Below are 11,866 nucleotides of genomic sequence, written 5' to 3' on the forward strand. Positions count from 1 at the left end.
GCTCCATTTTCTGAGTGTTTGAAAAAAATCCATCAGCTGCAGCCTAAAGGCTTGAACATAGCTTTCAGGAAGACCCAGGGTAAGGCTGAAATACTTCCATCGGGGATTTTCGGACTAGAAGACCCTCGAAATAGCCAGATTTCTCTGAAGGCTTTTTTGGGGGAAAATAATAACTATTTGTCTTTTTCCAACTCGAGAAGAGAAAAGGGAGAGGCATTCTCCTGACCCCATCAGTCCTTTAAGAATGAAGGAGCTCTGGAAGAAAAATGTCAACCCAGGAGTCTAGGTTTCCAGATATTTTCGTATTCACCTGGCTCTTCAGGCTTGCCGGCATCAATCTCCAGGACCCGGCTTCTGCCTAGCAACATCACAACCAATCAAGATGCAATTAAACGAGCCAGCTCAGCTCATCCTTAACTGGGATTGGCTGCTCGCTCTAGGCGCATCTCAAGTTTTCATTGGCTGAGGGCCACCTGTATGGAAATGAGAATTACTCAGGGCTCTAAGGCCCTTCTCAGTGGTGCAGACCTGTGGCTTTACTGCGCTGAAGCCTACAAGCTCAGAGTAGGAACTCCTGGGCTTGCTTCCTGCCCGTCTTCCTCTCTCCCCAAAAAGCTCTCTCGAACTTTTCCCCTTTCCCTTTGTGTTCCTGTCTAGGGCACAGTCCGAAAGAAATCTAACCAAATAACGCAGAAATAACGTGGATCTGCATACTTTTTGCATCTTATTTGCATTGTCTTGGGTCAGTGTTAGGATTTTGCCCCTTCCCTTTAACACCACCACTGTTCCTGCCCCTTTCATTCTTCCACGTCCGTCCACCGGGTGGTTTCTCTCGGTGTGGAGTCCCTCAGTCCCGGTCCGATTTCTCAAATCCTTCCCTTCGGGCTCTGTCAGTTTCCCCAATTTCCCTCCGTCCCTTCCTCCCTCTCTGGATCCAGGCATCTCTCATGACAATCCGCTTTAGGAGGGAGTTAGCGGGGGAGAAGACCTCCCCCCCCCCAAAAAAAAAAAAAAAAAAAAAAAAAAAACCCACCTCCATCCTCTCTCCCCATCCATTTTCTCCGAGGGAGCCGAGTTTGACAGCGAATTCATTCCGAGCGGGGAGGGTGATTTATTCTTCAAATATACCGACAAGTGCGGGCATGATGGAGCCCATTAAAATGTTGGGAGATTGTTTTTATGATTGAAGTCTGTATTACTCCAACCATAAAGAAAGAGAGCAAGGAGTCATTAGCATTTTCATGATGGTGTATTTCTGCTTGTCTCTGCGCCATCACTCATCTTTACTGCCCGTCCCTTTGCTCTCGCTCTGCTACAACGAGGAGAGACTGCAGCCTGAGTTGGGGTTGCGGGGGTGGGGGAGGCGGGGGCCAGAGATCCCCCTGCCTCTCTGCCCTTCACGCCAAATCCTCACACTCCCTGGGACGCAGATCAGGGGGTGAGAAGCCGGACACAGAGGATGTGCCTTGGCTTGCTGCTGCGGCTCTTCCTGACCCTGAGTGGTGGGAGCGGAGGCTCCTGCCCAAATGGTGCTTGGAGATCTGGGAAGGTTGGGGAAGGGGTTCACACCTTTATTTCTTTGACTTGCCCCTTCCCGACCTGTTTACCCCTTAGAGCTCTCCAGGGTTATCCATATGGGAGTAAATTCAGAAATTTTTGGCCAAGTGCCTTAGGCTGGAGACATCCAAGTAGGGAAGGACAAGAGGAAGAAGATCCTCAAGCCCCTGATTTTGGGGACTGTGTTAGCAGGAAGTTGGAGCCTGGGCGTTTGATTTCTGATTTTGCTACTCCCTAAAGGGCACTTTGACTTTACTCTGGGATGGGGTTCAAGCCTGTCTCCACCCCAGACATTTCCCAGCTCCCTCCTAATTCCCTAAATTCTTGATTCTTTCTTCTTATTTACAATGAGATGCTCCAATACCCCCAAGGAAAATAAGAAGGAAATAATCACTGCCAAGGTAGGAGCATAAAGTGCACTGGCTATGGGTGAAACACTGACTCCAGGTGCCCAGAGATTGTTGGAGTCATAGGTCCTCACCACTGTCTTCTGATAAGACTCTCAGACATAAAAGAAACACTCACTCCTGCTTGAGCATAGCCTGTCTGCATGTCTTGTTGCCCCAAAGTGTATGATGGCACTTGCATAGGGTTGGTTGGGAGAGAGGAGCTAGAAGTAGTGGTGGAAGTGTTAGTTTGTAAGGCATGAATAGCGAGAAAACGATTAGTAGACATTTTTTGTTGGTTCAGCGCTTTCTCATTGATGTCTCACAACAAGCTGAGCGGTAGGTTTCTTGAATGCCATTTCACAGATGAGAAAACCAAGGCTCAGTTGAAGGGAGGTGTCCTCAAGGTCACTTAGCTAGTTAACAGAAGAATCAAGATCTGAACCTGGTCTGTCTTCATTATATGATGCTGCCTAAGAAGAAGTTCAGGGTCTCTAAAGTAGAAGCCAGGGTGGCTGATTGTTCCATATGCTTTGTCTAGGTCCATAAGAAAGTAGAGAAGATTGGTAAGAGCTCTAGACTTTGTAAAGTCTTGTAAAGAGCTTGAACATTTAAGATAAATTTTAGTAGGAATATTAATCCTTTTGTCATTGGGTCTGGGTAGTTGGGTAATGGTTAGCATTCATCTCTCTAATCAGTTAATAAACATTTATTGAGCACCTACTATATGTCTTCTTTTGATTGACCATGTCCTCCCTTTTGCACCCCTACCCTTGCTGAGATGGGTACCTAAAAGGAACTGGGAAGGGATAGAGGCCAGGAGCAAAGAGGTGTGGAAGTGAGAGCACCCCACCCCATAGACTGCACGGTGCCCAGAGGCGGCTGCAGCAGCAGCTCCAGATTTACAGCTGCCCTGGCGCTGATGCCATAAAAGCAAACGATCCTTCTCTGTACTAATTTCTGTGTAATTAGATCTCTCCTGGCATGGAAAGTGGGGAGTGGGGGTAGCCAGAAGGGGAGGGTGCCAAGGACTCTTCACAGGGTCCTCCTTGGGAAGAGGGACTGTGGGACATACATGGCTTCACACAGGGCAGGCTGTGTACATGGGGCTACACATACACTGGGACAGAGATGGGAAATACAGTCATGCACCCATGGAAGGCAAGGAGGCTGGTGAATCTTGATGTGTCAACACACTTGTGTTGGGAGGGAAACCTGGGATCATGTACAATGATCTAGAAGCCAAGTCAAGCACTATGGTGCTGGGACTATAATACCAGTGACTCAGGAAACTGAGGCAGAAGGATCACAAGTTTGAGGACAGTCTCATCAACTTTATGAGATTCTTTCTGAAAATTAAAAATGAGGACTGGGGATTAATTAAGTGGTAAAGCACTCCTGGGTTCAATCCCAGTACTGCCCCAAAAATTAAAAATTAGAGGTCAGAAGAATAACTACTGGTTAGTTTGCACACATGGAAGGTATTGAAATTCTTGAAGGAGCCACACACAGATCTCCCCATACCAAGCTAGATACCAAGATCCCTCAGAGGAGCTTGAACAGCAAAGAATTCCTGCAGGCCCATCCACATTTACAGTTACATGTAAAAACAGTATACATATACACATGTTTACTTGCATGGAAGCTAATACACCTCTCTTAATTAAGGGCAAAATTTATGGTGTGTAACTTAATAGGAGCTAAACAAATGCCCCTCCCCATTGCTTGCCTACCTCTTGGAAGCAAGAGACTAAAAGTTGAAAAAAGCTTTTTCTTCAAGTAGGGTTTGCCTTAAGATACTTGATGATGGCTCCTATGAAGAAAAAGATGAGGATTGCAGAATAAATCAAGAAAAACGTGGGATGGTTAGAGAGGGAATGGTCCTGGACTCTTGCCTTTCCTTGGGAAGAATGAAGTCTCAGGAAAAGAACATCATTATTATTATTACCACCCCCAACTCCCACCTCATGGTGACAAAGTGGTGACTATGGGTATGGCAATAATGCTGCTTGGAACGACACTCCTACTGAGTAAGGTATTCATCCTACACTGAGTGTTTGTGGAGGGACCTCAGGGGGCTCTTATCCAATCTCCCTGTGCAGCCGGAATCTCTTCCAGAATCTCTTCCATGGCAAGGCTGCCCAGGAGTCAGCTGGCCTTGGCTTCAAGATTCCTGCTGAAATACAGCTCTTTACTTCATATACAGTCTGCCCCTGTCGCTGGACAGCTGGAGGGGTTAGAATATTCTTTGGTGGAATTGATATCTGTCTTCTTTTTAATTTCAGATTATACTAATTCTAACTACCTGTCATATCTCCTTGAGTTATTCTAATGTTTTAAGACCAGTTCAATTTGAGCATTAATCGTCCCCCCACAATAGCAATAACAATTAGATACCCATTGGAAAATCAGGAGATTTTGATCTCTGCAGATGACTGTCATGTACTTATCTTAAGCCCTTGTTCTAATGGGTAATTCCTGATTAACCTGAGTAATGAAAATGTATCACAATAAAAAAAGATTTGTCATGCCTTGTTATCACTTCATAAGGCCATCCTTCTAGATACCTGCCATAACATCGGGATATTTCTATCCCAATAAAACATGATCATGATGTGCTTGGCTAATAAAAAGGAAAAAAGCTGTGTATTAAAATATGTTTAAGATGATTTGCATGAGTGATGTAAATATAAACCACCACCACCATCATTGTCAACATCATCCCTGGTTTATTTTGCCTTTTGAAATTCCTGCCCGACCTTGAGGGTAGGAGGTAGATAAAGAATGAGGGAGGCAGAAAATTAGCATCTATTAAGTGCCTAACATTTCTAGGCACTGTGTTCAACACGTTAACCCCAGGAGATAAGTAATATGATGTCCTTTCAGGTGAGGAAATTGGGCTCAAAAAAGTTAAGTAACTTGTCTGATGTCATCCAGGCAGTAACCAGGGGATCAAAATTTTTAACCCAATAAGCCTGATTCCAAAGTAGATACTTTTCCCCCTTTCCCTGGACTGATCTATTTTACTTTGACTCCAACAGAACCTCCCTGAGTGGATCTATACTACTGACATGACATTGGAGAGGAGCTTAAGGTGTGGGGCTTAAGGAACTCACCCTTCCCAGGTACCCAGAGTCCCCAGAGGGGAGCCAGGAATTCAGAACCTGAACTTTGTGACTTGTATGCTCGGTCACATTACCACCTTCACCCAGGAGTGCCTATATATAATCATGGGCAGCACTGCACACACCATCATTATTCTACAGTGACAGTCACAAAACAGTGTTACACCCAACATATTTGGATTCACACAGGCTGGTTGTACCTTCCCATCTCCCAGGTGGTGGTGTGTATAGCCAGCAGGGGTCGCCGGCACACAAGGAATTACTACATTCCAGGTCCGTTTCCTTCCAGGTCTGCCCCAACAGGATGGAAATGTTGCTCCTCCTATACTCTGCTTCTAAAATCTCTCCCCTTCTCTGCCTTCCTCTCCTAATCCCCCAGACCTTGTAGGTTTCTAAGAATGAGCTGAGTAGTTGCCCGTCAAGTAGCACCCTAAGTTGCTGAACCCTAACCCAGACCAGGGGTCTGGGACTCTGGCTATCAGTTTTGCTTTGGGACTAGCCAGAAGGTTGATAAGTGCCCAACCTTTTGTTCAACCTTGGTTGATTAGGACCCTTCCCTCCTCTCAGTGCTTCCCCCAAACCAATCTAACTTACTACAGCCTGTCTTGACCATCATTTTCTTACCCAACGTCCCTGTAAACATTTGTCCCAGGTATTCTTAGACTACCGGGGTCACTTAGCTCCCTCATCTTGGGAGTGCCTCATAATGAAGCAGAAGGCAGATCTATCACAGAGTGATCTCTGGCCAGTGGTTTTTGGATGAGAAATCATGGTTTAGAGGAGAGAGGACTAGGTACCCTGTTTCACAGCAGAAAGGAGGGGCTGGTGTTTATTCTCTGCAGAAAAGAGGTCCAGACAAGTTATGGAAGCAGCCGAGGCTGCCTTCTGGGAGGGGCCCCTCTCTGCTCTTTTCTGCACTTTCCCCCTCCCCTGCTGTAGCAACAGTGCCCCTGCTTTTCCATCCCCCCATATCTCTGCTGCCCCCTCCCTCTCAACTCTTGGAGCCCAGTGATTGGCGGCTGCCTGCTGCAGGGCCGGCTAGGTTTATGGCTTTGCGGCAACCGGAGAGAAAGCAAAACCAGAGACAGAAAAATGGAAATCAACCAAGAAATAGAGAAGGATGGAAGAGTAAAAGAGAGATGGAAGCAAAAAGATCCCCAAAATGTTAGAAACCAAATACCAAAATGACAACAGGGACAGATTGAAGCAGAGATGGACACTAAGAAAATTATAGGGTCGCTGATAAAAGATGAAAATGTAATAGAGATGGTGAGAAAAACGCACAGACAGAAAAACATTTGGTGAAGACCTGAGAAGAGGGGTGGGTAGGGCTTTTCAAGTTGAGGACAGAGATTTTGAATAGAAGGTAGGGGGCTGGATGGGTATTTAGATTCCTAGAAATCATTCTGTGACACAGAACAGGCTGGAGGATCTGCAGCAGATCTCAGTTCTCCCCATATCTGTGCTCCCATTCACTCATGCTGGCCTCTTCCACATTCACACTCTACTGGAGGTTTAAGACTATTGCAGAAAAGTCTTCCTGAAGGATAATCTGTGGACCATGTTCCAGCAAACAAAAGGGAAAACTGAGGTCTGAGATTTGGGAGGGCTTTTGGTATGGGGACCACCCTTTGCTGAACATGTATTAACTTGTAAGGATGTTAGCTCTCTGTCATTGAGGTACGTGCCAACCTCAATTGGCACATACCACGTTTGTCTTATAGTTATATGTCTTTTTGCTAATATGAACTCCTTAATGGCAAGATCTGTGCCTGTCCTTCTTTGTGTCTCCCACAGTGCTTTGTTCTTTTTTATTGAGTGAGCCAATGAAAGGCCCCTGGAGGTGTTTGTGCAGAGGTTGGATGACTACCAATGAGAAATGTAGTCCAGGGAATTTCTGCCCTGAAGGAGAAGCTGGAAATAACATTTCTAAAAGCCCTTTTGGTTTGAGGTTCTATGAGTTCATATGTATAGACCAGAGTTTACTGTTTCTTTCCTCCTTCTTCAAATCCGTAGGATAGGAGGTGAAATGGGAAACCCCAAATGGCAAAGTACCCATTGTGAGCCAGATTCTGTACAGGGCATTCTGTACACATGATCTCATTTAATCTTCCCAGAAACTTTCCAGGTAGATGTTATCCACATTTTGTAGATGTGGGCTCAAAGAGATAAATGATTTGCTCTAGGTCACATGATTAGGAAGTATGACAAACTAGATCTGTAGGACTAAAGCCTGGGCGATTTCCATGACTCCATGCTTCTACGAATTGGATTTCCAGTTTCTCAAAGAAGGAAAGACAAAGAAGTTGAGAAAAGGAGAAAACAGGGAGAAGACATGGCTTCTAAATTTAGGGTTGAGAGAGAGATTCTGCACTCTAAAACGGGAAAAGAAAATCCACTTTTGTGAGTTAGAATAGAATATCTCTGTTCTCACATTAGTATCAAAAGACAGAGGAAATAAAAAGAGTGAGGGATCAGGACAGAAAAGCCCTGGAGATGGGTCTGAAGTCTCTGGCTCTAGGTTACACAGTTGGGAAAATGGGGGTGCAGGGTGGGTACTAAGAATTCAATCTTGGGAATTTCAGATATTATTTATCTTTTGGCTCAAAGACATGTTGGTAGTTTGGGGGTAAGAATATGGGGGCACTGAGGCCTCAGGTTGTTGTATTCTGTTCTGTGGTAGGGTTTAAGCAATGCTGTGCAGTAGAAATTTAACATAAATCAAGTATGTAATTTAAAATTTTCTAGTAGCCACATTTAAAAAAATAAAAAGAACTAGGTGAAACTAATTTTAAAAATATATTTTATTTAAGCCCGTATGTCCAAAATGCCGTCACTTCAATCTGTAATCAATATAAAATTGAAATTTACATTCTTTTTTTCTAAGTTCTGAGTCTTTGAAATTGTTATGCATTTTACATTCTGTAGTATCTCATTTGGACTAGCCACATCTCAAGCATTCAGCTGGGTAACTGTTGTGGCTGGTGGTTGCCCTAGCAGACAGTGCAGTCTTAGGTTTTATGTTACTTTAGATGGGTGTGGTGGCATCTGCCTGGTGTCCCAGCTATTCTGGAGGCTGAGGCATGAGGATCACTTGAGACCAGGAGTTTGAGAACATAGCAACATAGCAAGACCTTATCGAAAAAAAAAAAAAAAAATTAGAGTGTGTTGCATCCTCATACCAGGTTAGCTAAAGGCAGCAGGATCTTTGATGTTGGAGTTCAAGACATATGGGCTCCTATCATTTTCTTTTAGTGATTTTTTTAGATGTTGACGGACCTTTATTTTATTCATTTATTTATATGTGGTGCTGGGAATCAAACCCAGTGACTCGCACATGCTAGGCAAGTGCTGTACCACTGAGCCATGACTCCAAATCAAGGGCTCTTACCCTTGATTTTATTATACCTTGGTTCAGGGGCCCTGGAGTTTATGTGAGTTCAGAGACATATTCCCAATTCTTGCTGATCAGACTTGTGTCTCTGATTGCTAATCCTGCGATTTCCAGGAGTCATTTTCCTGGCTGCTCTGCTGTGTTGACTACTTCTAGCTCTCTCCTTGACTCAACTCTCCGGAGTTGCTTCCTCCTCCCTGTCTGATCCTTCTCAGTTTTCTCCATGCCTCTGCATTCTTTATACTTCCCTTCCTTATTGATGTTCTCCTGAGTTCTGCCCTTGACCCTCTTACCCTCATTCGACCTTTGACACCTGGATAATCTTTTTCCACTTTTTTTTTTTTTTTTTGGGTGGTGCTGGGGATCAAACCCAGGCCTCATGCATGCCAGGTAAGCACTCTATCATGACTCTACACCGTCAGTTTTTTCTTTCTTCACTTTCATCACCTTTACTTTCAGAGATCTTAAATATCTATTTCTAGCTCCAAACTCTCTTGATCTCTGACTTTAACTATCTATCCAACTACTACTGCCACTACTGGACCACTTCTCTTTTGCTCCCACAACCAAATTTTCACCAGTCACCTTTTCCTCACATGTATTTCTCCTTTTGTATTATTTATTTAGTTAATGGCATTATTGGTTATTTGACCATTGAAACCAAAAACCTGGAATCAACTTTACTCCTATCATTTTCCACATATAATTATTACCAGGCCCCATTAATTTTGCATCCTAAATTATTCTGCCTCTTTCCTCCTTGACATTGCCTAAGTTTGGTGCTCACCACTTTTGCTTGGGTTATTACAATAGGTTCCTAACTTATTTCTCTGGACTTCCATTATCTGGCCATAGAGTGTAAGCTGCATGAGGGCAGGCATTCCTGTCTGTACTTTTTTTTTCTTTTTTCCTTTTTTTTTTTTTTTTTTTCGTGGTGCTGGGGATTGAACCCAGGGCCTTGTGATTGCAAGGCAAGCACTCTACCAACTGAGCTATATCCCCAGCCCCACTGTTTGTATCTTTTATGCTAATTCCTTGGTTCCTAGAATGGTACCTGGCACATAGAGGGCACTCAACTAATATTTGTTGAATGAGTGTAGGAGCAAATGTCAATAAGCCACATTTCCAGCCTCACTTCCCACTGTGTCTGATCCTCACTCAGCAGTCTTACCTGAGTGTATAGATTTCTGAACATGTTAGGCCTTTGCACATTTTGTTCCATCTATTCATCCTTTGAGACTTGGCCCCACATTGTCACCCATGGGAGACTTTTTATCTTCCCCAGTCTTGGTAAAGTACCCCTCCAAGTTATAACTCTATAGAAGTATTTATTTTTTCCTTGAGTTTGGTGATTTACATCACCTATAGGCTTTCTGAGGACAGTTTTAAACTATTTTATCTTGATTTCCCACCATCCGACCCATAAAGAGCACTCTGTAACATATCTTGTGTTAATAGAAACATCTCTGTCCCAACTGACACCATATTTTGTTAATTGTATTTCAATGATATTGATGATGTTCAGCCCTGAAAGCTGGTTAGTGAGTCCAGTGATGCTCATTTCATTATTCTTTATATATTATGTATGTATGAATAATTAATTGAAAAATTATTTTGGGGGACTAGATCTATATGTCAGTCCCTGTATTAGATTTTAGGCCCATAGAGATATATAAACTCATAACATATCCTCAAGTTGCTTATAATCTAAAAAAAACTTGTACACACGATGGAGCATATTTTTACGAATGTGTTTTCATGCATTTGCTATTTGTGGTATCTGAGAGGTTAGCTGAGGGAAGTCAAGGAAGGTTTCATGGAGGAGAGGCCCTTGAACTGAGAGGAAAATAAATGCGAGAGCAGTGCCTATTTCTGTGGAATGGTTCTGTTATCCTGGAGTACAGGGTTCCTCTGGGTAGGGTGGGAGATGGAAAGGCATGCTGGGACCAGATGGTAAAAACCCTGACTGGCACCCTAAGCTATATACACTTCATGTTCCTGTAAGTAACAGGCAGCTATTGAGGTTCTATAAGGGGAGACTGATGTATTTAAAGTCATCCTTCCACCACCAAATACTGACACACGAGTTCCTATTTGGTCTGACTTTTCCTTTCACTCTAGGGTCTCAAGCCCATTCAGGTCTATCAGCTTTTGCATGTATGCTGGGAAGCAGGGAGAGAATGAGATGTTCCATTACAGAAGGGATATAAGTAGAAAGGCTGAGTTGCCAAATACCACACAGTGTGTGGGAGACAACTAGAATTGTAACCCAGCTGTCTTCCTTCCCTGCCCAGGCAGTCCATTACCCTCCCCTGAGCTCCCTGTGTGTCTGGGTCATGTTTTGCACACTGGGTGAAGTATATATTGAGGAAGGAAGAGAAATTACTCTAACTCCTGTGGACCTTCCAGTGTGAAAGTGCAGATCACACACCAGAAAGACACAGAGGGTAGAGAGAGAAGCAGCTGGAAACTCTAGATATCCATGTTGAGGAGCCTGTAAGGGGACTAAGGGAGTGTGGCTTTGGGAAGGTAATGGTGGATGGAACTGGGGAGAAAGGAAGGAGGGAAGAAGGATCCATGTAAAAACTTTTGGAGGTGAGAATAAAACCTACACTGCAATTCTTGTGCTTCTGGTCTGACAGCTTCGTGTCGATGGCCTTGTGCAGCTAGTTATGTGGTTCCCAACAGGGGCAGATGTGTGGCTTGGCAGGGGTTGTGGGGTAGGAGCAGACAGCTTGGGCTTCTGTTTCTGTCTCTTCCTCTTCTTTTGCACTAGGGGCTCACCCTCCTGGAATCCAGGATGTGTGGGTCCCAGATTCTTCCCTCCCCACCTCCCCCAGACATAAATCACAGTGATTTCATTAAATGCACCTCCTGCTGGGGATGTTGGCTCATAATTCCTCTCTGATTAACCCCCACTACCCCAGCAAGTTTATAGGCCAAGAGAGGGAGGGGGAGAGGGGAAGGGTAAAAGGAGGAATGGGGGGAATCCCAGGCGGGTGATGGATGCCTCTGTCAGCCCAGCTCGTATTTATTAATAGTCTTAATACGGGAAGCAATAAAGGAAGAGAGGGATTCTATTAATTAAATCATTGTTATAATTAACTTTCATTAAAGGAGGATCAATAAAGAGGGGTTGAGATGGAGAGAGGAGAGATCCATTATCTCTAATTTCCTTGGAAGGGATTCAGGGAATGAGATGGGGTTGCTAGGAGACAGAGACGTGAGGGAAGAAGGAAGGATGTGAGATGTCATCCAGGTGGGGCTGGAAGCAGGGTGCATGGGAGGATTTCAGGTAGATGGAAAGAGGGAATGGTGGGGGTGGTCCACCCAGGAGCCCTGAAGGGAACGGAAGGCTGCAGATAAGAGAGCTCTTGGGATGGAGAACAAGGGGGCCATGGATA

Source organism: Sciurus vulgaris, assembly GCF_902686455.1.
Source record: "Sciurus vulgaris genome assembly, chromosome: 5".
Classification (NCBI taxonomy): Eukaryota; Metazoa; Chordata; class Mammalia; order Rodentia; family Sciuridae; genus Sciurus; species Sciurus vulgaris.